The sequence below is a fragment of the Ahaetulla prasina genome, chromosome 1, assembly GCF_028640845.1.
Source record: "Ahaetulla prasina isolate Xishuangbanna chromosome 1, ASM2864084v1, whole genome shotgun sequence".
Classification (NCBI taxonomy): domain Eukaryota; kingdom Metazoa; phylum Chordata; class Lepidosauria; order Squamata; family Colubridae; genus Ahaetulla; species Ahaetulla prasina.
In genome coordinates, this window is record NC_080539.1 from 84,827,582 (window position 1) to 84,839,445 (window position 11,864).

The following is an 11,864-nucleotide window of genomic DNA, read 5'->3' on the forward strand; positions in this document are numbered from 1 at the left end:
TATGAAAAGGAGAGGAAAATTCATTATTGAAATTAATGAGAAGTACATGGATGCACCTTTATGAATTTGATTTCAGTGAATCTTGCCTTGTAGTGTAAAGTTCTCCCAAATGCATTGTACCCCAAATCGTTTATTTCCTTACACCAAAGAGGAAAACATTTTAAGCTTTTGATTTGCCCCCTCCCACTTTCAGTAATACTCTATGGTGATGAATCATGCATTTTTTTGTAACTGGTAAGAATATAAACTCTTCAGATTTATTAGACAGACTGAAAAAGATTTATGCAGCAGTTAAGTGTTTTTCTTGCAGTTAATATATTTATGTATTTATCTAACATAATGTGTCTTTTTAATGACAATATTTATGGATTAGATACCAAAAATCTGTTAAATAGAAAAGAGGAGCAAAATATGGAAGATGGAAATTGTACCCATTAAAAATATCATGTGGAAAACATTCTATTTCTCACATATTTTGTTCATTTACGTATTATTTAGTAGACAATCTGCTGCAAAATGAACAAGGTTTACATTTCATTAGAAAAATAAGAATAATCATGATCCTGTCAAAGTCCTGTTAAGTACTAAATTTATTGACGCTCAAAAAATGCAGTGTGTAGACAGTCTTAACATAGTCTTACATTGTCATGTATACAACCTCAGCTTTTCAATTAATTCATTTTTCTTCATCCAGATGTCTTATAGTTATGCCCTATTAATTGAGGTTCATGTGGCCAAGAATATTGCCATTTGGGTAGGAATGATGGGAATTGTGATCCACTCCATCTGGTGGACATCAGATTGAGAAAGATTGGATTAGTCCTTTCGTTCTCACTGAAAAGAATTTAAGGCTAAAAAACTGTTACTATTTAGCTAAAAATAATTTCAAGGAATTAACCGAGGTTCACAATTGTCCAAAATTGCCTGTAGGCTTATTTGAGACATATTCTTTCCTCTTGTCTTTTTATTTTCATCTTTTCTGTCTCTTCCACTGCTGCCTTGTCCACTGACAGTAGCTACCTTGTACTCTACTGAGGAAAGAGAAAATTTGTTTTGAATAAGTTAGCTTTATGCGCTAAATTAATATTACTAACATTGGCAACCGTTTTTGCTAATATTGGAGCTGTAAATCAAAAACTGAATCTGGGATGGACTGATATATGTAAGATGACACCTCAGGCACTAGTTCCTATGGAAATTGGACCACTTCACTCTGTTTTGTGTTCTACATTTCCTGCACATTTCCCCCATTTTTGGACCATTAAGTGCTTACAGTTTTTCCATGCTGAGTAATGAGAGGACATTGCTCCATTTTTCCTGTTTTCTACTCCAGAATCAGAAGTAGGTTGGATGAGCTACTACCAACAGCAACATAAGATGGATTATGCTGCTTCTGGAAACCATAGCCAGGTACAAAGTTGATTTGGGGTCTCTGCACAACCCTAATAAATATCGGTGTTTGAGAGACTTCCCTCCCCCTCCTCCTCTCCCTCCTTCTCTTCCTCCTCCTCCACAAAGAACTTAAAATAAGCTATTTCTTGATACTTGTTTTAATGTGATCAGCTGTTAAGAGGAGGACTGCAGCAGTAACAAACTCTTTGAAACAATGGGTGTTTTAAGTTCATGTTCTCCTGACATTGACTCTAATTGCATTAATAGCAGGAGGGCTGCTGGACCTGTCACGATGCACTAATTACAAAGCTTTGTTTCTTCTGCTTCCTCAAACGATCCGAGTTCCTCAGAAGCTGTCGGTTCAGTTTACCATCTGCTGGTTTTCCCACTGCACTCAGTGGTAACAGGTGGGAGTTGATTAATGCTCCACTTTGCATGACTGGAAACTGGATTCGCCTTGAACAGGGATGTTATTTTAAAAGCATAAAGCATGTGAGAAGACATTAGCTGCTTCTCTCTCACTCGCAGATCCACGGTCAGAGTTTGTCTCAAGCTGAAAATGAAAGCGTTGTCCCGGACAGTTGAGCTGAGATCCACACTTAAAAGCAGGGCAAAAATGTTGACCTAATTTGGATTTGATTCCTTCAGTCCATTCACTGCATTTAGCAAGTGTAAGTAGATTCTACTGTGTAAGGATCAAGTCCACCCAAGTTATCTAAAGAGAGTTGGCATACAGTCAAAAATCAAAATCAAAAATGTCACACAGTGTAAGACTTGGTAAGCAAGTTACAGGCTCCAATAGAAAGTCTGCATCTGGGGAAGTCCACAGGAAAGGGAAGGGGCAAGTATAATGTTTTTGACTCATTTGTTTAATTGGATTCTCTTTATCAAGTTTTGTGATCTGTATGGAGATCAGATCACATTTTAGGTCATGTTTATGCAGAAATATTGAACATTTAAAAGCCTTCACAAACTGTACTCTTGTAGGAGAGAGAAAGAGATAAGAGAATAGTTTGCTTGCTATCTCTACTTCTAGTGCCTCTCCCCATTCCCCTGCCCCCACAGTGATCCAGTAATCAGTAGGATAAAAGGAAAAGTACTTTTGGCAGTACATCTGGAGCTTGGCAAAGGGTGGATCATTGGAAGACCTGAAGGAACAGGCTGGAGACAGATTGTCCTGGACAAAATTATCTGGTTGCTAAGAGTTGACTCTGACCTGATGGCACTTGTCCAACCAATCATTTCTGGAGCTACATTTATTTCCAGAGCACCAAAATGGAAATGCCAATATTGGATTCACAATAAACTTATGAGAATCAAGGGAATAATGATATAAAATGATTGTTCACGAATCAAGGGTCTTTCAATCAAGTGGGGCTCTGATTATTAACTTCTCTGTGTGTTTTTCTATGATTTATCCTTCCCAATTACCAGTATCTGAAATGGCAGAGATGTTTCAATTTTTTGACATGTATGGGATGCTACTCTACATTATCTACCTATTGCCGATAACACAGATTATATGTAAGTATGTTATTGGAAGTGGCCTTTGCGGGTCACCTTTTCAAGAAGTCAGATGTCTGCATGGTAATTGTACAATGTTCCCAAGAGTTTATTTATTCACCTTCTGAAGTACCCAAAATGAAGAATATAGTAGAAAACATGGGGCTTCTAGTAGGGAACACAGCATACCAAAGCAGTCTGCAATATTCTTCTGTGATAGCCAACCTTACAGCTGAGCAAACAATCTGGATATTATAGCTGTGAAGCAATGGAATTAGTCATAATACTGACACACATAGTAAATGTTTTTAAATCACAGTTTCAGATAAGCAGTTGCTTCATTGGGCATATGGCCAAAACTGAACTGGAAAATGTTTGAGTTATTCTCTTTTCAAGTTAGTGCTAGAAATTACTAAAATGTCATTTAGAAATCTAAATGTTTTGACCCAAGCTGATAACTTGATGAGAGTTAAAATCCAAATAACCAGAGGACAATCCAGTATTTGATATAAGTTGTCCCACCCTTATATTTAAACATGTGCTGCACTTTGATTCTCATCACACTCAACCACCATGTATAACTTTGTAGACAATGGGAAGTATTATTTCCAAAACTTGAATTGAAATGCAGGGGTTCCCAATAGTGGTGGGTTTCAAAATTCTTTTGTGGCAGGGGCAGAATATTGTAAAATCTCTATTCCCACCCCACTCCAGGGGAAGGTTATTGCAAAATCCTCATTTCCTCCTGATCAGCTGGGACTCGGGAGGCAGAGAATAGATGGGGGCGGGGCCAGTCAGAATTTTTATTACCGGTTCTCCGAACTACTCAAAATTTCTGCTACCAGTTCTCCAGAACTGGTCAGAACCTGCTGAAACCCACCTCTGGTTCCCAATCTTGGCAACTTTAATATGTGTGGACCTCACCTCCCAGAATTGCCCAGCCAGCATGCGCAGAGTTGAAGTCCATACGTTGCCAAGTTTGGGAACCTCTGATTTATGGGACAATACAGATGAGTTCTCACCAGTGAGCTTTAAGATAGATGTTTTGTTTTCTGTATTGATAATACATATTTAAATGCATTTGTAGTGAAAATATAGGTTCTTTTTTCTGTGGCTTAATTCCATTTTCCGTCTTATACTTACTGAATCCACATAAATAATTCAAAGTTAGCCTCCATAACTTTTAGCACATGTGTAAGAAAATAGCCTAAGTTCAGATTCTGTGTTAGCTATGGATTTACTGGAATAAAGTATTAGGGCACCAATTTATAGTATAAAACGTGAGCATTTATCCATGTATTAGTTACTGTGTTGGCCATAAAATTCAATGTGATATAATGTTAAAATGTTGGACTGGGAACAGTAAAGCCAGGTTCTATTTCCCCTTCCTGGGATGACTCTGAGCCAGTTATTTTTTCTTAGTCCAACCTGCCCCATAGGGTTGTTATGGAAACAAAGTGTGAGGACAGAGGGCTACATACATTGATGTGAGCTTCCAAATGAAAGACAAGACATAAATCAACTACAAATGACAAATAATGGTGAATATATTGGTTTATCATAAACATTATGGAGGGATCAATTCAGTGGTGAAATCCATTTTTTTTTACTACCGGTTCTGTGGGCATGGCTTGGTGGGCATGGTGTGGCTGGTGGGCATGGCTTGGTGGGTGTGGCTTGGTGGGCATGGCAGGGAAAGGATACTGCAAAATCTCCATGCCCACCCCACTCCAGGGAAAGGATACTGCAAAATCCCCATTCCCTCCCAACTTCTGGGGGGAAGGATATTGCAAAATCTCCATTCCCACCCCACTCTGGGGCCAGCCAGAGGTGGTATTTGCCAGTTCTCTGAACTACTCAAAGTTTCTGTTACCGGTTCTCTGAACTGCTCAAAATTTCCACTACCGGTTCTCCAGAACCTGTCAGAACCTGCTGGATTTCACCCCTGGATCAATTTGTATAATAAAGGAAACTGTGGGAGATTTAAATAATAGTGGGATAATGTAAGTTCTTCTGTGTAATGAGCCAGATAAAACTAATATAATAAAGCCACATAGAAAAAAAGAGTTGTTGTGTCTGCGTCCCCCGAGCCGGGTCTCCTGCCAGAAAGTAACTTGAAGCCAGGCCTCCTGCCAGAAAGTGACTTGGATAGTGGGGAGGGGCCATCAGGACTTACCTCGGGAGCACTGGCTTCCCTGGCTCAGCTCCAGGAGCCAGAGGCAGGCCAGGTGGAAGATAATGAGGCCTCCGTCCCCTGACTCTTCCCCCCCCCAGGCCACGCCTTCAGACCCAGCTGATGGCAATCAGGCTTGGTTGGACCCTAGGTTTTGTAGGCAGGAGAGGAGGGAACAACAGAAGCAGGGGTGGGGCAGGCCTAGGAAGTGCTGAGTCACGGAGCCACACCCCACAGGATATAAAGGCATCAAGAACTGCTGTGCCTCTTCGTAGCAGGCAAATCAACTAACTAAGAGCTGAAGTTTGTTCCTGGGTGACTCATCGGCGTCGAGGGAGATAACAGAGACACTTGGCAGACGCTCGCTATTTTGCTGCCAGAGCTGATAGTGCCGGCTAATTAAACCATCACTCAGACAGAGGCGAAGGAGGACAGAACAAGAGTACTATAAGGAGGGACAGAGAGGGAGCTGCCATATACCAACACAAACCTTTGTTTCATCTAATTTACAATTCTGTTTCTTTAGATACACAGTTTACATTCTGGCTCTTTGCCAGTGCATTGGCTGGCAGATTTCTCCAAGGTCTCAGACCTGAAAAAGCATGGATAAAGACATACGACAATTTTGTTTGTTCTTTCTGTGTCAACTTCCTTGCAAAGAGCTTGACATGGATGTAGGAGAAAGCAAATGAATGCTGAAAAAGACAAACAACAGCAACAACAACAACAACAACCTAAGCATACTCATCTACCTGAAGCCAGGAAGAAATTTCAGTATTTCCACATTGCTTTACCCTAGATTATAGTTTTTCCACCTTTGTTCCATTTTTTTAACAGAATTGGACAAGAAAAATATAACTAAATTAAACTGGATTGTAACTGTTGACTACAAGCCAATATTGCATGTGGCATGTTTAAGCCAACTGAAATTAAGCCAACCATAACGTTATCAAAGGATAAGATTGTTGCTTCTAAGTTTACACATGCTTGTTTCATTCTTCTTGAAATCCAGCCTTGCACAGTCATCTGCCAGCACTGAGCTTAACTGTACTTATTCACTTTGTGTTCTTCCCCACACATGTGTCAGTACTTCCAAGCAGTGGTCCCATTAGGAAAAGTTAAGTTTGTTGTGGCAAAGCCGTTGGCTTTAAAATCACTTTGTTCTTTTATCTGCCAAAACACCAAGACACACACACCCCTTGTCACATTAGGGTGGACGGGGTTGATTTATCACAACTTAATTGGTTCACTCAACACATGTGGGCCCTACATGGGTCACATTAAGTTTACAAGAGCACATTGGTGGTTTATGGGTACCTCATGCTAACCCAAGACTGGCTAAATAATGTCTTGTTTCCTACCTAATGACATCTGTTTGTTATTTCTAAGCTGTATCTCAGCTCCTTTTGATTTTTCCCAAATGGGTTTCTGCTTCCCAACTGCTAATAAATGACACCGCTATTTATTACACTGAACACTTCTTTCTTCCCGTCCCCCTTGTACACTTCAATGCATTTTTTGGGGTGTTCTTGTTTAGCTTGCTTGTATTTAAGAATTTATAATGCACAGCCAAGAAGGCTATTTACTCAAGGACTACTTTATTCAGAAACATGGAATCATAACCAGAAAAGAGGAATAGGAAGAGAAAAGAGAAAGGAAAGGAAAGAACTAGTTATGCCTTTGCACTTACGCGCAATAGCCATTCCTGGCTGAAATAGGTAACAATTCAAAGACGAGATTAAAAAGATGGGCCTCTAGACATGTTTTTCTGGTGAAAGAAGTAACATCGCCTGAGGATCCTAGAGAGGAATCGGTCATTAACCCAAAGGTGCTACGAAGGAGGAGGAGGACAACTATGACCTGGATGACTGAGAGTCTCCATAGATAATCATTCATTGAATGTTCCTATTAGAAGACAACATGCAAAAACATGCAAAACTGAACTTTTGCTTCAGTTCCTGTTAGATACTGACAGCCGGAAAGGCTTCAGTCAGGTCCAGTGTTTGAGAGGGAAGAATACTCAAACACGATAGGTTGAAACCCCTGACAGCTCCCTATAAAAGGGCAAGCTGTCAGAGAGGCAAGCTGCTGGATTGTAAATAGTTGTCAAATAAAGAGCTCTTGTCTGAAGCCTGTTTCCAGTCTCTTTGCTCGCCCAATTTAACAGTTCCCAACACATATTCTGTACACAAAACAAAGGCGATAATTTAATAATGAGCTTAGAAAGTCTTCTAAGGCTTCTGCTTTCTTAATGTCTTTTAAATATGTAGGTTTACATCCCCGCCCTGCAAAGGCACCCTTGAAACACTATCAGTGTTCCTGAAAGGTCATAGAGTTGTCTCTCCCCCCACTTTATATCAAAGAATTAAATAAATAAAAGCACAAACCATTGGAATATCACATATTGTAGTCTTATAGCTCATAAACAGCTGCAGCAGGATGCTCCCTATTTATACTTAATGACTATTTATATTGCTAACCTCCACATTGCCAGCTTCTAATCCTTATGGGAGGAGAAGTCATAGCAGACAATAACCACCTCCCTATATTCCTATCTGGCAATTCCATGCTGACTCAGAGCATGAAACATGCAAATCCCACTCTTGGCAAATATTTAAGATGTGTTGGGGAAGAGAGGCTTGTCAAAACTCTTATTTTGATGCAGACCTAAATAATTTTGTGATAACAGTGGGCTAAATGAATATGCTACAAAATTCTGTATTTTCAGAAAAGAGTTATCAACATGCAATCTATTTAAAAATTATGAGTTATCTCATATTAATTTTGTTTTGGAGATATGGCAGATATTTAGGTTACTTTTGAACCACCTACCAACACAGTGCTAACTAACCAGAACAAGAGAATTAAAAAATTCACTTAATGAAAATATGTGAAAAGCTAATTAACTATAATCTGAAAGTGGAAGCACTGATTTTTGCTCCTTGTTGTGGATAGATCACTGTTCCACATCTGTGGATGATCTCCTTCTGCGGTGGGGAGGAATCTATTAGATCAGTCCACCCAGGAGCTTAATGGATTCTGATGGCTTGAAAACCTGACAGTGTCTATTCTCCTCTTTTTTATATTCAAGAGAGTCAAGATGGGTGAATCTTGAGTATCTTCCTCACCGTTTCCAGTCTTTATAGGCTAAACTGATATTTTATATAATGATTGTAACATATCTTTTTCAAAATTGTCTTCCTACTCTACTACACCAGATAAAACGATTCACCAAAAATACTGGGGGGCCTTTGTGAAAAATTCCCATGGCATTTGACAAAAAGCTGTTTGGATCCAAACAAGTAGAACTTTAGCCAAACTATGTTAATAGAAATGAGTGAGGTTTCAACTTGTGAAATCATCTGTAATCAGTTTGAGTCTATGAGTCATGAAGAAAAACATAGGAAATTTATGCAGTGTTAGCTCCAACATTCTCAACTGTATCCCTGCCCTGTTGGTTATAGCACCCTATGAGGTGACGGGGGAAACACCAATGGTGGAATTCAATTTTTTTTACTACCAGTTCTGTGGGCGTGGCTTGTTGAGTGTGGTTGGCTTGGTGGCCGTGGCTTGGTGGCCGTGGCAGGGGAAGGATACTGCAAAATCTCCATTCCCACCCCACTCTGGGGTCAGCCAGAGGTGGTATTTGCCGGTTCTCCGAACTACTCAAAATTTCTGCTACCGGTTCTCCAGAACCTGCTGAATAGCACCCCTGGGAAGGACCTGGCCAATAGTTGATACTTTTTTGTGTAAGGAGATATTTCCATCTTCTGTGAAGAAAGTCATGGAGCACCCCCTGCTCAAGAAGCCATTGGTTGTGTTGGGAGGAGGACATACAGTATAGAAAACATATTCCCTCCTCTCTTTTGCCCCCAGTGGCACAAACACCCTAGAATATATACCGCCCTGAGTCCTTCGGGAGATAGGGCGGTATATAAATTTGATCAATAAATAAATAAGAAGGCAAAAGTATACTGTAAAACAATAGCATAGGCTTACTGAGTCAAACCTGAATATACTTGTCTTTTTAATACATTTAAGATGTTGGTTGTTCACCTCTAAAGGTCTCCGTGGCTCCAGAAAGAGAGAAAGGTCAGCTCTTTCCAAGCCCTGTATATCCAGAATGCCATTTGATGGAGCCCTGGAACTGAGTCTAGTGAAGGGAAGGACCAGGGGAGACATGATAGCCATCTTCCAATATTTGAAGGGCTGCCATAGAGAGGAGGGGGTCAAGCTGTTTTCCAAAGCATCTGAAGGCCAGACAAGGAATAATGGATGGAAACTGACCAAGGAGAGATTCAACCTAGAAATGAGGAAGAACTTTCTGACAGTGAGAACAATCAACCAATGGAATAGTTTGCCTTCGGAAGTTGTGGGCGCTTCATCACTTGAGACTTTCAAGAAAAGATTGGACTGCCATTTGTCAGAAATAGTATAGGATCTCCTGCTTGAGCAGGGGGTTGGACTAGATGACCTATCAGGTCCCTTCCAACTCTGTTAATCCGTTAGCTACATCCGATCCAGTCTATCTCTTCTCTCCAGGATTTCAAGAGAGCAGTGAAGAACTGGCTTTTCCATCTAGCTCAGGAGGAAGACATGCTGGGATACCCTGGCAAATACATGGCCCGGGTAGAACCTCATTCTTTAGTTTCAACAAAATGTTTTAAACTCTATAGAATGAGGGTGAATAACATTTCCATTTGCTTTGCAGAAGAATGTATCTGTGAAACATGTTTATTCTGAGTCAGGAAAAGTACAAGGCCAGGTAGTTCCCCTGAATAAGCACATGGTTAAATGTGTGTGTGTGACGACGACGAAATGATGTATGTGTTTGCTTATTTCACATGGACCACCAGGTTATAGCAGGGATAGAGATGGTTGTGAAATGATTTGTGCAAGGAGACAAATAAACAAAGGAGGTTTTGAAGACCAGTTCTAAAATGAGTCATTCCTTTTTTCCATCCTTTAGGGATGGACACTGGGCACAATTCTTTTAAGTACAAAGCTGTATTTCAAACATCCCCTAGCTCTGTGGATTAAATCAGGGGTCTCCAACCTTGGCAACTTTAAGCCTGGAGGACTTCAACTCCCAGAATTCCCCAGCCAGCAAAGCTGGGAGTTGAGTCCTCCAGGCTTAAAGTTGCCAAGGTTGGAGACCCCTGGATTAAATTATAGCTCTCCTTTAATGGTTATTACATTTTCTGAACCAATAGACTGCGTATCCCAAGATACTGCAGATCAATTTCCATAACAAGCGAGGTAACATTATGTTTGCAGTTTGCTCTCATGTTCCTCCTCTTTTCTCCCCATATCTGGGTCTCCAGGAAAAGTCTGAACAGATTGGAATTGGGATGCATAACTCATTAACCCAGTAGCTCATATTGGGACTGTTTAAATGATTTAATAAATGGAATGCCATGCCGCTTGTTATTTTTTCAAACAGGAATACAAATTAATTCCCCCTAAGGAGATCAAAACCAGGAAACATTTAAATGAGACTTCCTACCCAGTGTGAAATATAAATCCTTTTTATGTATTGCACAGTGAGTGAACCAGACAAGAGTGTATTGAAACAGCTTATACAATAGAGTTGCAGTTGATCAAAGCTGGTTTTTCCCTTTTAATTAAGATAACAAGGTAGCTGGACTAAGACAACTGGTATCCCACTGGCACGCTGCTCAAAGATGCATCAACATTTCAAAAAAAACAAAAACATTTCTCCATTAATAGAACACCCAGAGACTGTATTGTTATTAGACTAGACTACAAAACAAAAAGTATAGCAAACAGCTGAAGCTCATAAATATTCTTTTCCTTTAAAATAACTGGTGAAGAAGAAGCCACTGGTGTATTCATTGGGGATATTACTTCTCCTAAAATTATTCATTATCAGATGCTTGGCAGTTTCAGTATACTTTACAGATTTTATTATGATCATAGACCAAAGCAAGAGAAGATCACCGTAGTAAATCATTGGGGATTCACTTATAGCTCATAGGAAGACTGAGTTTACAGACGATATACCAAAACTGAACAATGTTTAAGGACACAGAATGGTTGTTTAATAGTTAATATAAATAAGGTGATCAACTTTTTTACAATGAGAAGGAGAACACAAATAAATTAAAGAAAAAAATATCGTAAATAAAAGAAACGTTTTATTCATTGCAACAGTAATACAGAATACACTATAATATGATAAATGCATAATAAAAACATTTGTAACAATAACATTTTATATTGTAATTATGTTTATGTGCCTATTAATTATTATTTAAATGAGTACTTTTCCATTGAAAAAACTTGTAAATAAAATTATACATATTTGGAAATTATTAAACAGATAATGAATTAATAAAACGTGAATTATTGTGCTATTGTGTATGATTGAATATTCACTGAGAAAGAAGTGAGTCTAATGCGTGCATGTGTGCCGTGCCGTGCTACTTGCGGTGGCGCACTCTTGCGCACATGGTGCATTCTCTCAAAACAATTCTCCTATGCGGAACGCATGCATCTCATAATCGCATCTCGATGCACTGTACCGAGCCTTCACAAATCATGTCAAATACAAATACGTCACATTACACGCAACGGATCGGATCGGCATCAATCGAATACAGAGATTTACAGATTAGTCTTCAAATATCAAAACGGAGGACATGTAGGAGGACCCTTTTCGAGAGAGGACAGAACTTACAAAAGAAGGACTCTCCTCCCTAAAGGAGGACAATTGGTCACCCAATTGGCCTAGCAATGTAGAGAGATCAGCGTCCCTGTCAAACTGGCAGTATAA

The 11,864-nt window shown here is 39.6% G+C and overlaps 1 long non-coding RNA gene across 1 annotated transcript; it reads left to right on the top strand.

The window, feature by feature from the left end:
- Positions 1-1,274: 1,274 nt before the first annotated feature.
- LOC131188505 (uncharacterized) lies at positions 1,275-6,878 on the top strand. Its single transcript, XR_009152790.1, has 3 exons — positions 1,275-1,410; positions 2,827-2,916; positions 5,595-6,878. It is a non-coding gene; the product is annotated as an uncharacterized LOC131188505 (long non-coding RNA).
- The last annotated feature ends 4,986 nt before the right edge of the window (positions 6,879-11,864 follow it).